Raw genomic sequence first — 6,000 nt, 5'->3', positions numbered from 1 at the left:
CTATTAGTTCAAGTTTCAGGGATCTTAGGAATTATATTAAGTTGTAACAGTACAGATTAAGGTGATTTCTGTTGGTATTAAAATTTAGACAGATGGCATTTAACAGTTTTCAGAAAGTGTAATAATTAAGTCAACTTTTTTTGCAGTATTTATAGTTTACAAGACACAATCCTTTTAAAAGATAACAATTATTATCATTTAATTTAGTCAAACATATTTGTTTACATTTTTGTGACTTCAAATATTTTGTGGAGATAACTTATCTGACCGATTTGACTATCAAGAAATTTACAGAGTTAATTAGATGTTTTTCAGGAGTAACCAAAACCTAAGTCTTACAGAAAAGAGAATATATATTTTAACTTATTTCACATTATAATAAAAACTGGCAAGAAACCATACAGTTTTAATTGCTTTATTGAGATATAATTCACACACCATACAGTTTGCCCACTTAAAGCATACAATTCCATAGGTTTAGTATGTTTACTGATGTGTGTAACCATCACCACAGTCAGTTTCAGAATATTTCATCTTCTCAAAAAGAAATTCCATACTTTTTAGCTATCACTCCCCTACTGCTCATCTCCTGCAGACCATAAGTAAACCACTTATTTACTTAGAGAACTAGGGATTTTCCCATTCTGAACATTTCATGTAAATAGAATTGTGTAATATATAGTCTGTTGTGACTGGCTTATTTCAGTCAACTTGATGTTTTCAAGGTTCATCCATATTGTACCTTGTATTATTATATCATTCCTTTTTATGCTGAATAATATTCCATTGTATGGCTATGTAATATTTTGTTCATACATTCATCAACTGATGGGCACTTGTGTTGTTCCCCGTTTTTTGCTATTATGCATAATGCTGCAATGAATATTCATGCATATGTTTTTGTGCGGACACATTTTGACTTCTCTTGTGCATATACCTAGGAGTGATATTGCTCGGTCATAAGATAACTCTATGTTTAATTATTTGTGGATATGCCAAACTGTTTTCCAAAGTGCCTGCACAATTCTATATTAAATCCAGTTGAAGAGATGGAAAATAAGCAAAGTAAGCAAATGATAAGTATCAGGGAGAAAAACATAAAGAAACTTACAAAGCTAGGCCACATTTAAGGGTTAAAATGTTAAATGAAGTGAGAAGGCCACTTTATGAGTCAAATTATATATGTATTGTCTCACTTTAAGAACAAACAAAAAACAATGAGATTAGTAGTTTTATTAACATAAGGGTACCTAGATTCACAAAAGTAAGACAACTTACCCAAGATTAAATGGCACGTAAATGGTGAAGCTGGAATTCGAATCCAAATTGCTGTGATTTCAAAGTTCACCATACCACATTTTTTTCACCATACTACGTTTTTGTGAGTGTAAATTTTGCTGGAGTTGGAGTTCATTCTTTAAAATGCAAACACAATTATGAATTAAAAAGTTATGGATATGTTATAAATACATGTGGCAGAAAAGAAGCATCCTTTCCTACTGTCTCTGGGCACCTCTCCTGAAGCAGAACATCGTATATTACAATTGGGGAATTCCTGCATTGTTATGTTTCCAGTTTTTTTATTTTTTTAAAGAACTGTCTTATTTTAATGACACATCACCCAGCCAGGTTTAGTACTTTAGAATCCCGTCCTGCTTTTTCTATTCCCTGAGCAATTATTCCTTTATGAGCTGGATATAATCTGATGAAGAAAAACTTATTTTTAAGGGTTTCATATAGAAATTTTCCTTTAAAATTAGCTGAGTGGATTCCTAACCTGTACATACTACTGAACTCTCTCTTTAAGCGAATCCCTCTTAGCACTATGAATTCATTCAAGAAAATAAAACCACTGATTCAGTGTAATAAATGGAGTCATAAGAGGATACTGCTTGTGAGGATGTGGTGCCACTATAATTTACTACTGCTCATGAATGTGCAATTTGCAGTTTTATTAGTTGTCTTTGTTTTCTCAGTATTCTTTATAATTGCTTTAATGGTGGAAGCAACTAAGCCTTTAGTCTCCATCATCTGACTGTCCCTTAAGTCTAATCTCTGTAATATTTACATTTTGATATCCAGTGAGTACTTTATCCATTAAAACAAATCCCCAAAGCATGTGAAAATGGGCAAGATGTCTCATTTCAGTGAGCAGATTTGTGAGTATCCCTCAAACTGAGGACTGTGTGGAATATCCACTGGCCCTCATTCGACCTGGAGCTCTCCAAATTCCTATCTACAAAACATTATGAAGTTACAGTCCCATCATGTATATACTTATTTGTGAAGTTTATAATGCTCTATTATACTACTACAGCATGAAATTATAAAACATGCACAAAATAGCAAATAAAAGACAATAATTTAAAATGAAATGAACATTGTAAATGACTTTTAAATGTGTATTATTTATAGTATCTTTGCTATAACTAAGAGCTTATTATTAATCACATTTAAAACAGGACAATATAATGGAATAGGCACCTTTCTTTCTTTGTTTTGTTTTGTTTTTTTCTTTTGAGATGAAGTTTTGCTCTTGTCACCCAGACTGGAGTGCTGCAGCAGAATCTTGGCTCACTGCAATCTCTGCCTCCCAAGTTCAAGCAATTCTCCTGCCTCAGCCTCCTCAGTAGCTGAGATTATAGGCACGCACCACCACACCTGGCTAATTTTTGTATTTTTAGTAGAGACGGGGTTTCACTATGTTGGCCAAACTGGTCTCGAACTCAGGAGTTCAGGTGATCCAGCTGCCTCGACCTCCCAAAGTGCTGGGATTATAGGCATGAGCCACTGTGCCCAGCTGGCTTCTTTTCTTTTTTAACTTTGGTTCAATATATTGTGATGTAGCAGCACTAGATTTAGTTTGACATTTGATCTTAATGGCTGTCATAGCAGAAAAAATGTTATATTAAAAAGTGCTATCTTAGTCTATTCAGCATATGAATTTTGGTGAGTACTCACACATCTAGTTTATAGGATTCTGCCCCTGGTCCCCCCAAATTTATGTCCTTCTCACATGCAAAACACATTCATTCCATCTCATTAGCCTCAAAAGTGTTAACTCATTACAGCATCAACCTTAAAGTCTAAACTCCAAAGTCTCATCTCAATATCATCTAAATCTGATATGGGTGGCACTTGAGGTACAATTTATTCTGAGGCAAAATTTCTCTTCAATTGTGAGCCTGTGAAATCAAACTTGTTATATGCTTTCATAATATAGTGATTGGACAGGTATAGGATGGACGTATCTATTCTAAAAGGGAGAAATAGGAAAGAAGCAAGGGGGAATAGATTTCAAACAAGACAAAACTTAAGAAGGTACACTTCATTAAACCTCAAAGTTTGAGAATAATCCTCTTTGATTTGATGCCCTGCCTTCCTATGCTATTAGGATATCATCCCCACCGTTTGGTGAAATGACCCTGAAGTAGCTCCCTGCTGGAATGTCACAGCTCCACTGAGCTGGGGTCCTGTGCTCATGGCTCTGCTGAGCTGAGATCAGCACCCCACAGCTCTCGGCAGCCCCATTCTTTGAAACCTAGGTGGAAGTACATGGGTCCCCTGGGCCCGTGTACTTTGGCCTGTGACAGAAATGGCCACCCTGATGATCTCTGAAATACCCTTGGGGATATATTTCCACTGTCTTGAAGAATAGCACATGACTTCTGTTAAGATGGTTGATCCATATTAATCTTATCAGGTGGTCATTTGGCGACATCCTTAATGTTGTCTTCCAAACACACTTTCTTATTTTTGCAATATAAATAAGCTGGGAATTTTCTAGATCTTTAAGTCTTGCTTTCTTTTTGCTTAACAATTCCACTTTAAGTCATTCCTCTCTTCTCATGTTTTACTAAGCAATTTGGAGGAGCCAAGCCACACCTTCAATACATTACTTAGAAATCTCTTCAGCTAAATAGCCAATGTCATCGCTCACAAATTTTACCTTCTACAAAACACTAGAGCACAAACACAAGTTAGCCAAGTTATTTGCCAATTTAAAACAAAGATTGACTCTTCTCCACTGTCCAATAATAGGTTTCTCATTTCCAGCTGAGACCCATCAGAATGGCCTTTATTGTTTTTCTACCAACATTCAGTTTATGATGACTTAAGTATTTTTTAAGAAGACTAAAGCTTTCTCTATAGCTCTTTTCATCCTGAATCCTCACCAGAATCACCTTTAAAATATTGTTCATGACAATCTAGGCTTTTTTCTAGCATACACCCCGAAACTCTTCCAACCTCTGTTCATTACCCAGTTTCAAACCTGCTTCCACATTTTAAAGTATTTGTTATAGTAGGCCAGGCACAGTGGCTCACACCTGTAAACCCAGCTCTTTGGGAGGTCAAGGCAGGTGGATTACTTGAAGTCAGGAGTTTGAGACCAGTCTGGCCAACATGGTGAAATCCTGTCTCTACTAAAAATACAAAAATTAGCTAGGTGTGGTGGCACATGCCTGTATTCCCAGCTACTTGGGTGGCTGAGGCATGAGAATTGCTTGAACCTGGGAAGTGGAGGTTGTAGTGAGCCAAGCTCATACCACTGCATTCCAGCCTGAGCAATAGAGTGAGACTGTGTCAAAAAACAAAACAAAACAAAACAAAACAAAACAAACATATTTGTTATAGCAGCACCCTTACTTCTTGGTAACAATTTTCTGTCTTAGTGTATGAAGGCGGGTGTAACAGAAAACCACAGACTGAGTAGCTTAAAAAACAAATGTTTATTTCTCTCAGTTCTGGTGGCTGGGAAGCAAAAGGTCAAGGCACTGAATCTTTTTCAATGCCTGGTGAGGGTCTGCTTCCTGTTTCAAAAACAACCTCCTTCTCACTGTGTTCTCACAAGGCAGGAAGAAGTGGAGAGTTCTTTGGGATCACTTTTATAGGGGTACTAATAAAAGTATCCTTTTATGAGGACTCCACCCTCATGACCTAATCAACCCCCAAAGCCCCCACCTCCTAAAACCATTGCATTGAGGATAAGAATTTCAACATAGGAGTTCTGGAAAGTTACAAACATTCAGTCTATAGCAGGTACTTAGGCCTGGAGGAAGAATATGATTGATTGATGGATTGATTGATTGAGACAGAGTCTCGCTCTGTTGCCCAGGCTGTAGTGCAGTAGTGAACTCGCAGCTCACTGCAACCTCCACCTCCCTTGTTCAAGCAATTCTCATGCCTCAGCCTCCTGAGTAGCTGGGATTCCTGCCACGTGCCACCATGCCCAGCTAATTTTCATATTTTTCGTAGAGACAGGGTTTCACCATGTTGGCCAGGCTGGTGTTGAACTCCTGACCTCAAGAGACCCACCTGCCTAGGCCTCCCAAAGTGCTGGGATTACAGGTATGAGCCACTGTACCCTGCCAGGAAATCATGAAACTCATTTTAAATCATAAAACTCATTTTTTTAATTTCATGCAGTAATTATGCTCAAGTTTTTCTTGCCTTGAAATTGAGCTATTAAATAGCCCCAGTTGTTCTTGCAAACTAATTAAAAGATACTATATTGCAAACAGTCTATTTCCAACTTTTTAAGTGTATAAATATGCAGTTTTTATAAGTAATGTTTTACTTCCAATAACAAAAATAATTTTTAAACATTTGCTTTTAGATGCTTCTGTAGCGTGATTGAGCTGTTATCTTCTCCCTCGCTGTTAAATTACTACCTTTACCTTGAAGCAACAGCCTGTGTGTCTCTCTTTTGTAAAATATTTGCTAGATGGCATACTGTTGCCAGCTAATTTGTCCTCACTGAAGAGGTCAGAAGATTTGTAAACTTTGCTTTTTGATCTTATTTTTATGTTTGATTCCTATGTCAATAAATGTGCTTTTGCCATAAGGTGATCCTTTGTGTGACAAAAAAGGTTTTTATGGTCACTTCCCATCATTTCCACATAATCCACTCAATTGAGTGTGCAGAAAATGTTCTAGGTTGCAATACATGGAAAACAAGTGAACAAATAAAAGCATCACTGCCAATCTCCCACTCTGCCT

Source organism: Macaca mulatta, chromosome 6, assembly GCF_049350105.2.
Source record: "Macaca mulatta isolate MMU2019108-1 chromosome 6, T2T-MMU8v2.0, whole genome shotgun sequence".
NCBI lineage: Eukaryota > Metazoa > Chordata > Mammalia > Primates > Cercopithecidae > Macaca > Macaca mulatta.
This window is presented reverse-complemented; position numbering follows the sequence as displayed.